Here is a 12,260-nt window from a genome sequence, read left to right on the forward strand (position 1 = left end):
TGTTTGAACTTAACCTCATGCAACCATCTTTTTGAGGCTTCTAACTTAATCTTTGGCCTGTATCTAACCTCTTTTCTCTTCCTAGACTCTTGAGACTTTTTTGGAGTCTCTAGCTTTGGTTATATTGCAGTTTAGCAGCCTATCTAATTCAGGCTATTTTTGGTACTTCTAGGCCTAAAAATCATAATGTTACACTAATGATAAAAGGGTTAAAGGATTGAAAAGCTTTTTTTTTTAAAAAAAATAACGAATCAAATTAAAATCCTGTAATCAAATATGCAAAATTCACACTTTACATGAAAGAAAGAAAGAAAGGTCTATATGATTTATTCTTGTTTTAAAAGAAGGTTTGCACGTGTAGTTTCTAGAATTATAAAAGTAGTGTAATAAAATTAAAATTAACGAAATTTCACATAATTTCTTTTCTGGCAAAATAATATAAAAGGACATTTATAATAAGCCGCTGGTTGGCTGGCTTCAGAAAACAACACTTGAAACCATTCTTCCTCTCTGAGAGAGGGTTCAAACAGATGCAAGAAAGTTGAAGTGAAGTTATAAGTTTCTCTCTCGCCCTCCAAACAGAAAGATCATGGCAGTGAACGAGTGGTTGCATGGATATCTGGAGGCAATATTGGATGCAGGAAGCAGCACCACGAAGAGGAATAACGATGGAAAGCACAGAATCACAAGGTTTGAAGAAGAAGAAGAAGAAGAAAGAAATTTGGAAGGAGAAAATAAGAATAATTACAAGTTCTTCAGTCCTACAAAGTATTTTGTTGAACAGGTTATCGATAGCTTTGATGAATCTGATATTTACAGAACTTGGGTTAAGGTTCGTGTTTCTTCATTTCAGTTTCTTTCTTCTGTTTATCTATCTCTCTGTTAATTTCTCTATAAATTTACTATGACCATTTTATTATACGAATTTTGGGTCATTATTGAGTCTGGAAACTCAGTTTAACTATTGCTTGATTAGTTAATGGTGGAAAAGATATATTCTTCTGCGTTCCTCCTCTTAGTTTTTTTTTTCCTTGAGTAATATATATATATATATATATATATATATACATAAATTTTTATTCAAATTAAACACTCTTTTCTTCTTCTTGTTGTTTTTTTGCCGACTCTTTTCTTCTTTTATGTGTGTGTGTATATATATATATATGCGTGTGTGTGTAAGTGTCATATCCGAAAAAGTTAGAGCAAATAGCATGGGTTTTTAAAATTTTTTTAATTTAAATGATATAGACCTCTTTATTATCTTCAAAACTGATATATATTCTCTTTTTTGACCCGAATATATATATATATATATTCTTTAAGAGTGGGTAATAGTAAATGGTAATTTTTTATTGTATATCTAACTTGTTTATTTGCGCTTTAAAAGTACAGGGGAGGTTTAAATAATTTCATAAACAATGAGAATTAAGAAATATCTGTACAATTTAACCTTGACATACTAATATTTTAGAGAGAAAAGTATTTTAAACTTTTTTTTTTTTTTAATTTTGGGTTTAGAGTTCTTGAGAATCTTTGGTGGAGTGAAGGAATAGACTAAGATACAAAGAAATAGCAAAAGTGAATTCTTTCACTTTTTGTTAGGAAGCGTAGTGATGAAATAAATGATCATCGGTTTACAGTTTTATCAGTTTAATAATGATTTAATCTTGATACAAGCGTATTTTTATTTTTTAACTTTGCAGGAGATTTGATTTTAGTCTCTTAATTTTATAAAGTGTTTTTAAATCTTTTTAATTCTGACACCGTTAACTTCTTTGAAAAAGATGCCAACATCAAAATTTTAAATGTCAACAAAATATTTACAAATATTAACGTATTAAGTTTATTTTATTTTTTAAAATAACGAGGAGTGATATAAAAATTACAATTTGAGACTAATAATATAATGTTAAGGTTAAATAAATAAAAAAAATACTTCATCAAATTAAGAAAATCAAAATCAAAGCCTTATATAAAATTAGACAATGAAAAATATGTTTTTTATCTTTTAACTTTTTATATATTTGGTTCAAAGGTATTAATTAATTGCACTTAAAACTAATAGATACACACACTTGTGAAAAGAATAAAGAAAAGAGAGAAAAAAGAAGGATAGTTTTTCACTTTTGGGTCTGAGGTGATGATGAGACTTTTATTTTATTCCATAGATGTGGGGAAATTCCAAACGCAAGTTGTGGGTGTTCAAGTTAATTTCTCATAATAATTCTGGCACCTCATATAATTGGGACCACATGAAATAATATACTCTCCTACCTATGCTAAATGTAAAAGCTAGTAATTGAGGGTTTGTCCTTACAAATTTATACTTGTTTCCGAAATAATCTTGTTAATTGTATATACCAAAAAGAGTTGATCAGTAAGAGTAGTTTCCAATAAAAATAATTAAATTAGATGTTTTGAAAAACCAACACATATTTATTACAAAAAACTAATATAGTTAATATTTTAATTTTTATAATTTAGTTATTTAGTTCTTATATCCAGTATCAGAAGTAGAATACACCTACACAATATACACCTATACACAGAGAGAGATTATGCATATAAGTAGTCCAACTTGCAATATCTTTCGAGTTGAATAGAAACCTTGAGTTCAATTTTTGCAAAGTTTCTTTCACTCGAAATTTGAAAATGACATAAGTTATGTATTTAAGGGATGTGAGAAAGAAGTTTTCAATGACTATTTAATTTGGAAGAAAAAAAAATATTCAAGATGGACTTAATGTATAAGAAAAAAATATAAAATATATTAGAGTTAAGATGCATATCGCACCCCGGAGTATTTGTTTGAGTGTTGGACATTTTATAATACATACAGGATCTAGAAGTATTTTTCAGGTGCATCTAGCACCCTAAAGTAATTTTTTTCTTGGTGCTGGATGTAGTTAAAAAAAATACTTTACAATGCTAGATGTATAAGAAAATATTTTAAAGTGTTAGACACACTAAAAAAGAAAACTCAGGATACTGCAGACACCACAAAATATTTTATGGTGTTGGATACACTCGAAAAAAGTATTCTGAAATGCTAGATATATTGTAATCCAATATATTATGACAATATAGTAAAGCATCTCCTTGAAAAATGTGCAAGGTGTTATTGGAGGAAATTTTTGTGAATAAAATAGAAATCAAATAATATTTAAAACAAGATTTTATGAAAACATTTTAATTGCTGAAAAATGCTAACCTTTTTCCACTTCATGTAAATTTTAAAACAAGTTTTTATGAAAACATGTTAATCACTGAAAAATGCTAACCTTTTTCCAATTCATGTAAATTTTCTCAAATTTTAATTTAATCCGTATATTTTAAAAATCTATGAGGTCCTTGTGAATTTTATTTTGTCATTTAAGTTCAACTCGCATTCTACTTTAGCCTTTAACATTTTTGAGTGTTTGATTTTCTTATAATTTTTAATATGACTTTAATTTATGTAAATGTGTATGTTTGTGTCTGTGCATATGTACAAGTCTGATGAAACTCTACTTGACTATAAAATTTATACATATAAAAAACTTACAGTAGTGAAGAGTAAATAATGGGCAGTCAATAAGCAGGTGGTAGCGACAAGGAATAGCAGAGATCGCAGCAGTCGGATGGAGAATATGTGCTGGCGGATTTGGCACCTTACTCGCAAAAAGAAACAGGCATCTCTCTCTCTCTCCCCACATTTTTTTTAAGGGCATGTGTTCTTATTATTACAAGAGGTAATTTTGTTTGAGACACCATTAAACTTTAAATGTGAGTAACTCTCTTGGCATGGTTCTGAACATTGATTCATTCTGTCATGAGAGTTTAATCTATTCCGTGAAACCCAACCTTCATTAGTGTAAATTTGTTTTTAGGCTAAGGTGCAAATTTATTTCACTTAAAAGCAATATTGTCCGGAAATTTTTCTTGGGTTCAATATTACTCTAAAAGTATTAGAATAGAGTAATATTGTCTCTTATCGTTTTAACCATCAACTTTAATTTTTTAGCTATAAACGTTTTTTTTTTTTATGGGGTAGACCAATATCACTGCGTTTTGAAATTTCCGAGACAACATCAGGGGGAAAAAAACCTTTCGGGACTTTTTTTTTTTTTTGCTAAAATGATATAATATATATATCATATAAAAATCCATGAGAAGCTGTACTATTTATAAGTTATAAAAAGTACGGCTTTAGCTTATTTTAGATTCCTTGTAAAGTATGACACCCAAATCATAGTTTATTTAAAATAACTAAATTGATGGTTATTGGCTGGTTGCTAATCATTTCAAGGCAATTTGGCTGACTTTAGACAAGTCACAAGTCAATTCTCTAGATGTGATTTTGACGGTAATTGTTGAATTGATATAATTTTAGACAAAACTTTGCAGCACTGCTTCACAATGTTGGATTTGCATCACATAAGATCAAAATAAAAGCTTAGAGGTGATTTTCAAAAAAGAAGTATTCTCCGATCCTTAATATAAGATCTATTTAACTAATTTGATTAGATTAAGAAAATTAAGTAAGTTAGTTGGCTGTAATAAATATGATATGTTTTTCCTAGAAAATATGATATGTTTTTCCTAGAATATCTTAATATCTTTATTATATCCTCTCTCCCTCTCATACTTGACTATGGTTGAGGGAGTATTAATAGGAGTAATTTAGAAAAAATTGATAGATATAAGAAATAAGTCTTATATTTATGACTAAAATCAACTTTACAATTACGTCCTATATTAAGAACGGAGAAGTAGTTTCTATAATGCCTGTGTTTATAAGCTGATTACACACTTAAAGGCTCACAGTTCTTAAGTAATAAGCATCTATGCAAGTTCATAAGCCATTTACATTACAATTCAATTTAAGTAGCTAATGTTCTTTTATTTTTAAATAGGAAAACTTAATCATTTGGTTACTATAGTTTTGTTCGTAATTCAATTCTTAAACTTTAAATTGGTGCATTCAATTCATGTAATTTTGACTTGGAAAAACTTAGTCCTTGAACGTGAACTTAGTGCCTATAGTTTAGCCATTTAAAACATGATTTAGTTCTTATAATTTTATTTTTTGAAAGGGTTAAGGTGCAAATTAGTACCATAAGTTTTCACTCAAAAGAGATAGGCATTCTAAAGCTTGTTTGGGTAACAGTAGGGGGACTTATAGTCTTTGAACATTGACGTTAACTGTTAATATTTTTAACAGTAAGAGGTGACATTGCCATGATTTTAAACTTTGAGGACAAATTTACTCAAAAAAAAATCTTCTGGATACTCAGTGCTCCTAAGTGAAAACTTTCAAGACAAATTTTCATCTTAGCCCTTTCTAAAAGGTAGGGACCAATATTTTAAATAGTTAAAATTATAGGGACTTACATTTTAACAATAAGGGTAACATTGCCTGATTTTAAACTTTCAGAACAAATTTACCAAAAAAAAAAAAAAACTTCTGGGCACTTAGTGCTCTTCAATGAAAATTTTGAAACAAATTTACATCTTAGCCTTTCTAAAAAGTAGGGACTAATATTTTAAATAGTTAAAATTACAGGAACTAAGTTGTACTCAGTTTAAGTTTAGGGATATAATTTCAACTGAGTCAAAACTATAGGTACCAAGTAATATTAAGTTGCAACCGATTTGAAAGCTATAAGGACCAAACGATTAGTTTTCCTAATGTCTGATATGAGTTTCAGTGCAGTAATTGTGGTATACTTAGTAATAGTATTGAGAATATTGATCATTCCTAAAACATTCATAAAATTAAAGGGTTTGCTTGGAAGAGAAGCTTCAACAATAATTGCTGTAACCATTGTTTTCTGCAGATTGCATGGGATGATGCACAAAAGCTTGCAGAACGGCGATTTGAGAGAGAACAAGGCCGGAATGATGCTGCAGATGATCTGTCAGAACTTTCAGAAGGTGAAAAAGAGAAAGATGTAAATGCTTCGGAATCTAAGAAGGACATTCCCAGGATCAGTTCGAAATGCAACTTTGGTCGGATGAGAATGAGCTTAGGAACCTTTATATTGTCTTAATCAGGTATCATGTTCACTCCATCATCACCAAAAACATATATATAGCTAAAGTGTGATATGTGGGAATATTAGTCCTAGCTCTCCAAGAGAAATTAAAAGTAAAATAAATTTGATATTCCCTCCGGTATTAAATGCATAAGCCAATTAGGTGATTTATTTTGATTCTAAATATAAGATGTTAATTTACTTTGTGTTCAAGGTTTATAATCTTCCCCCCAAAACCATCTTACCAATTGCAGATACTAAGAGGATTTTCTTAAGAAAACTTGAGAAAAAGGCAAAAAGCCCCCCATTGAAAATTTTATCCGTGAGAAGAACTTGGTGAATTTTTATACATAGAAAGTACCAATACTTCGCAAATTTTGTAACGATAGAAATCGACATTCTGATTTAGGTCCTTGCTACCAATAAAATTTTTAGTGGGGGACTTCTTCCGAATTTTTTCCTTTTCAGATGAAGGACTAGTTCCAATATAAATAATTAAATAACTATTTTAAGAAAACCAACACATATTTTCTGCAAATAACTAACTTAGCCAATCTTTTTCATCTCTACAAATTTGCTATCTAGTTCTTATTATACACAAGACTAGAGGAGTATTTTGTAGAATAACTAATGTACTGTCAATTTTTCATATTCTATAATTGTGATATGATTTTTCTACTGTAGTGTTCACGGATTGGTAAGAGGAGAGAACATGGAACTTGGGAGAGATTCTGATACTGGTGGTCAGGTACTTGTTAACTTCACAGAGATTTCATGAGTTTTGGTTTATTAAATTGGTGGGCTAAGCTAAAAAGATCAGCCAAGTGAACATGTCAGCTAACTTTCTAGTTTGCAAATGATAGCTAGCTAGTAATTGACATAATGATTTATTGAACATTTAGAAATAAACTAAGGTTAGTTCATTTTTTTGCAGAGAGTCTGAGAAATGAACTGCACTGATAATGACTCATGAATAGCGCAATTTGTTAAAGCTTTTATATTATATTTATATATGGATAAAGAATGGCATAGTATTGCACAAAGTCTAAGAGACACAGAGAGACAAGTTCAAATAAACTTTTAGTTGAACTCCAATATTATAAGTTATAGAGAAAAGCTTCCAACGTTAGATACTGTTCAGCAGTACTATCTCCAACTTCACTCCATGTGATATTAGAGGCAGGGGGCTGTTTTGCAAGAGAATAATGTATGATATTAAAAAAGACTAAGGTTCTGAGAATCAGTAGATTAAATCTCTGCAAGAATTTCTCTCTGACCATTAATAAGCTCAAGTCAGATCCAAAAAAAAGCATTCTTGTTGTCCATAAATTGAGTTTGAGTTTCAAATTCAGGTGAAATATGTGGTGGAACTAGCTCGTGCACTAGCAAACACAAAGGGAATATATAGAGTTGATCTACTAACCAGACAGATAGCTTCACCAGAAGTAGACTCAAGCTATGGGGAGCCCATTGAGATGTTGTCTTGTCCTCTTGATGGCAGTGGCAGCTGCGGAGCTTATATCATCCGGCTTCCATGTGGCCCACAAGACAAGTAGGTTCCTTAAGACATTTATATTATTAATTACTCCAAATGACTCAGACACGAAAGTTTAATTTAGTGCCTTGCACTATAGTTTTTCTTATGCACTTCAAATTTTTTGTCCTTTGGCCTCTAGGAAGAATTTCAAAACACAGGAATAATCAAAATAAATTTCATTAACTTGGAGTCTTCATCTACCAGACGTAAAATTCTTTGTTATTTATTGATGAAGACTTGAGAGATGCTCAATGGGGTATTTAAAATAAGTTGGTTCTCCCTCCTCAATAACTAGCTTTGGGGATATGGTTCCTCATTCCACTTAGATCCCCATCATTCATCTGAGTATAGTACAAACAACATTTGTTGAAGGAAACATGCAAATGTCTAAAATTCTAAAGACAAATTTAAACCACATTTCAGATTCGGATGATCATAAATTTTGATGGGACATGTGATGCAGATACATACCAAAGGAGTCATTGTGGCCATACCTACCTGAGTTTGTAGATGAAGCTTTGAATCACATTGTGAACATGGCAAGGGCTTTAGGTGAACAAGTGAAGGGAGGAAAACCAATGTGGCCTAATGTTATCCATGGTCACTATGCCGATGCTGGGGAGATAGCAGCTCACTTGTCTGGTGCACTGAATGTACCAATGGTACTAACAGGGCACTCCTTGGGACGTAACAAGTTTGAACAGCTTCTGAAGCAAGGAAGGCTGTCTAGGGAGGCCATAAATGTGACATACAAGATAATGAGAAGGATTGAGGCTGAGGAAATGGCGTTGGACGCTGCAGAAATGGTTGTGACCAGTACAAGGCAAGAGATTGAAGAGCAATGGGGACTGTATGATGGGTTTGACCTCAAGTTGGAGAGGAAACTTAGGGTTCGGAGACGGCGTGGAGTAAGCTGCCTAGGAAGATACATGCCTAGGATGGTGGTATGCATGATGAATCTCAATATTTTTTGGCCTTCAATTGCTTGTCACATAGCATATACAAACAACACTATCACACTGTCTATTGATTGCACAAATTAAGGGAGTTTTTTCATCAAGAGAGTAGTTTCCAATACAAATGATTAATACTTTAGGGAAATTAACACATTTTTTTTTTACAAATAACTAATTTAACTAATTTTCTTATTCTCTACAAATTTGTTATCTGGCTCCCACATTTAGGACTGAAGGGAATATGAGGTTATGTATATTCTCACCAAGTATGTGGAGGCTACCAATCTTCAAATCAATGATTTGACTAGAACAGACTCTGTATATGAGAAATTGCAGAAATACCTCTATAAATTTAAAAGAATGGTAGGAGCAAATCAATCAAATGTATATATCCTTAACCCCCAGTTAACTAGTATGAACATTAGTATTTCTAGAACATGTTTGTGTGTCTGTGTTAGTGTTCCAGTGCTGTCAATGTCAGATACTTGATTGCACTTGAAAATAAGATTTATGCTTTATGCAAAGATGCAAAATCACATTACTCGCTGGTGTTTACTTGCGTGGCAATATTCTCAACTATTGAACAAGGGATTCCAAGAGTTTCACTGCTAAACACTTAAACAGTTGAATTTGCTGCTGAAATTATATCATTAGGTCATTCCACCGGGCATGGACTTCAGTTATGTTACAACACATGAATCAATGGAAGGTGAGGGAGATCTGAAGTCATTGATTGGATCAAACAGAGCTCAAAGCAAAAAAGAAACTACCTCCTATATGGTCTGAGGTTGCCAATTCTTCCCTTCCATGTCCATTTCCTTTCTTCTTTTGGATAAAAAACAGAAGCCCATGTTTATTTCCTTAATGCTTATTTGAAAACAATGAAATAACAATTTTAACATATGAAGCACCACGTTTTTCCTTAATATCTTAGGAAACTATTTTATGCTTGTAATATGATCTGTTTACACAACGGGTACGTGAACTTTGAATGTAAATAGAACACCTTTTGGAACTTTTGAAGTAAAAACATTAAGTCCCATCAAAATTAACCACAACTGATCTGGGAAAATTGTGGAACCTAGCAGGCAAATTCTCCAAGTAAATTTTAACTAAATTTAATGCCCTTACTGCAGTCAAAATTTCAAAAAACTGTTCTGATATATTTTAAAATTTAGGTACCCATTTTTTCCCCTAAATTTCCAACACTTAAAGAAATATGAAAATGAGTTTTATATTCTATGCAGATAATGCGCTTTTTCACAAATCCTCACAAGCCAACTATACTAGCCTTGTCCCGACCTGATCCCAAGAAAAATGTCATGACCCTCCTCAAGGCTTTTGGGGAATGCCACCGCCTCAGGGAATTGGCCAACCTGGTATGTTTTACATTTCTGACGTGGAAAACCTTCAATATATAATGATTGAGGGATTAAATTGAAAATAAGACTTAGATACAAATTGTAAGCATGTCAGAAAGCAATGACTTAGTGTTTCACTGTGAATCACGGCAGACACTCATACTTGGAAATAGAGATGACATTGAAGAGATGTCTGAAAGCAGTTCTACTGTTCTTTCCATGGTGCTCAAGCTTATTGATAAGTACGATTTATATGGTCAAGTAGCTTACCCCAAGCATCATAAACAATCTCAAGTACCAGACATATATCGTCTTGCTGCAAAAACAAAGGTACTTATACATATTTGTCTTCATCTTTTTGAATACTAAAAATGTAGGGACTAGCCTTGCTCATAGGAAAGCAGCAAGTGAAAAATCCCTATATGACTTATATAGATCGTTATAACAGTACAACGTAATTAACTTATGATGTGAAATAATGGTTCAGAGCTTAGTTTTTACATGCCATATGTCTTGAGATTTTTTATTTATACACCACACTTGTTGTCTATGATACATTTGCTAACATCGGTACTGTGCATATTGTCTTCTGAAGGGAGTTTTTATCAACCCAGCCTTGGTGGAACCATTTGGCCTAACAATCATTGAGGTAAACCTCGGTTTTTAATCAAAGGAAATATAATTTGATTCAGTCAAGGAGGAAATTAGAACTTACAAGAATTCCTTTCCTTCTCATATTACACAGGCAGCAGCTTATGGTTTACCTGTTGTCGCCACAAAAAATGGAGGCCGGTGGACATTTCTAAAAATAATAAATGTCTCCTATTTTCAAAATTAAATTTTATTGTATCAAATAAATTCCAGTTCTTCTATTCAAGGAGCCTTCTCTACAATGCCCTGCATTACTTCCTCATCACTAACCACTTAATAAAGTGTACCCAAAGTCACATTAAATGGGTATTTAAGTGGGCTGGTTCTTCCACCTTAACAACTATTTTTTGGGTAGGATTTCCTATTCCACGTGGTTAGTCATCATTAAGTTAGCCACATTTCTTTTTTCTTTTTAAAATTTTATGCTTATTTTTTTGGGCTAGCCATTTATCTTATATACATTCATACCATACTAGGTACTTAACAATGGACTCCTGATTGATCCCCATAATCAGAAAGCCATGGCAGATGCACTGCTAAAGCTTGTTGCTGATAAAAATCTTTGGCTAGAGTGCCGCAAAAATGGCCTAAGAAACATCCATCGTTTTTCATGGCCAGAGCACTGCCAAAACTACCTCTCTCATATTGAACATTGCAGGAACCACCTCTCTACCTCTCGCTTGGAAATCATGCCAATTCCGGAAGAACCAATAAGTGATTCTCTAAGAGATGTAGAGGACCTTTCTCTGAGATTCTCCATTGAAGGAGACTCCAAGTTTAATAATACAGAGACAGATCCAGCAACCAGACCGAAAGAACTCATTGAAGCCATTAGCCATAGGTTCTCATCATCTACTAGGAATTTCAGTGCCAGTTTTCATCCCATGAGAAGGCAAAGGCTTGTGATTGTGATTGCTGCAGATTGTTATGACAGAGAAGGAAGCTTGACAAAAGCTTTTGAGGCAATTATCAAGAGTGTGATGAAATTTGCAGGACCAGGTATAGGATCAGGAAGAGTTGGAGTTGTACTCTTAACAGGTTCAAGTTTGAAAGAGACAATTGAAGCATTAAACAGCTGCAATATAAACATAGAAGAATTTGATGCTCTAGTGTGTAACAGTGGGAGTGAAATGTATTATCCATGGAAAGATTTGATGGTTGATGAAGATTATGAAGCCCATGTTGAGTATAGATGGCCCGGTGAAAATATTAGATCAATGGTACCAAGGCTGGCTGGGATTGAAGATGAAGAAGATAAGGACTACATTGAAGAGTATGTCAGTGGTTTTAGTTCTAGGTGTTATTCCTACTGTGTGAAACCAGGCATGAAGGTAAGATATTTATGTTTTAAAGAAGAAACTAGTTCGTCAATGGTTCGTATATTTTAGGAAAAAATTATTTCAAAACCATGATTCTCATGTGTTGATGATGAATCACAGGTTAGAAACATATATGATCTTCGTCAAAGGCTACGAATGAGAGGCCTCCGTTGTAACCTAGTCTATACACATGCAGGATTCAGATTAAATGTGATACCATTATTTGCATCAAGAAAACAAGCTTTGAGGTTAGTAACATCATGCCCTCCCTATTTCTTTTATTGTGCACCGAAACTTCAAGTATGAGAAAAGATAGCTGAATACAAGAAGAAGAAGAAACATATCCCACTAGGAAGGATTGATAACTTGGATCTCATGATGCTATTATGCTTTGTTAAGAACCAAGTCATTGAATATTT

At 32.5% G+C, this 12,260-nt stretch overlaps 1 pseudogene; it reads left to right on the forward strand.

Moving 5' to 3' along the window:
- Positions 1-510: 510 nt before the first annotated feature.
- LOC114758540 (probable sucrose-phosphate synthase 4) lies at positions 511-12,089 on the forward strand (annotated as a pseudogene).
- The last annotated feature ends 171 nt before the right edge of the window (positions 12,090-12,260 follow it).

This window comes from Neltuma alba, unplaced genomic scaffold (genome assembly GCF_004799145.2).
Source record: "Neltuma alba isolate B1F8T4 unplaced genomic scaffold, ASM479914v2 tig00010733_pilon, whole genome shotgun sequence".
NCBI lineage: Eukaryota > Viridiplantae > Streptophyta > Magnoliopsida > Fabales > Fabaceae > Neltuma > Neltuma alba.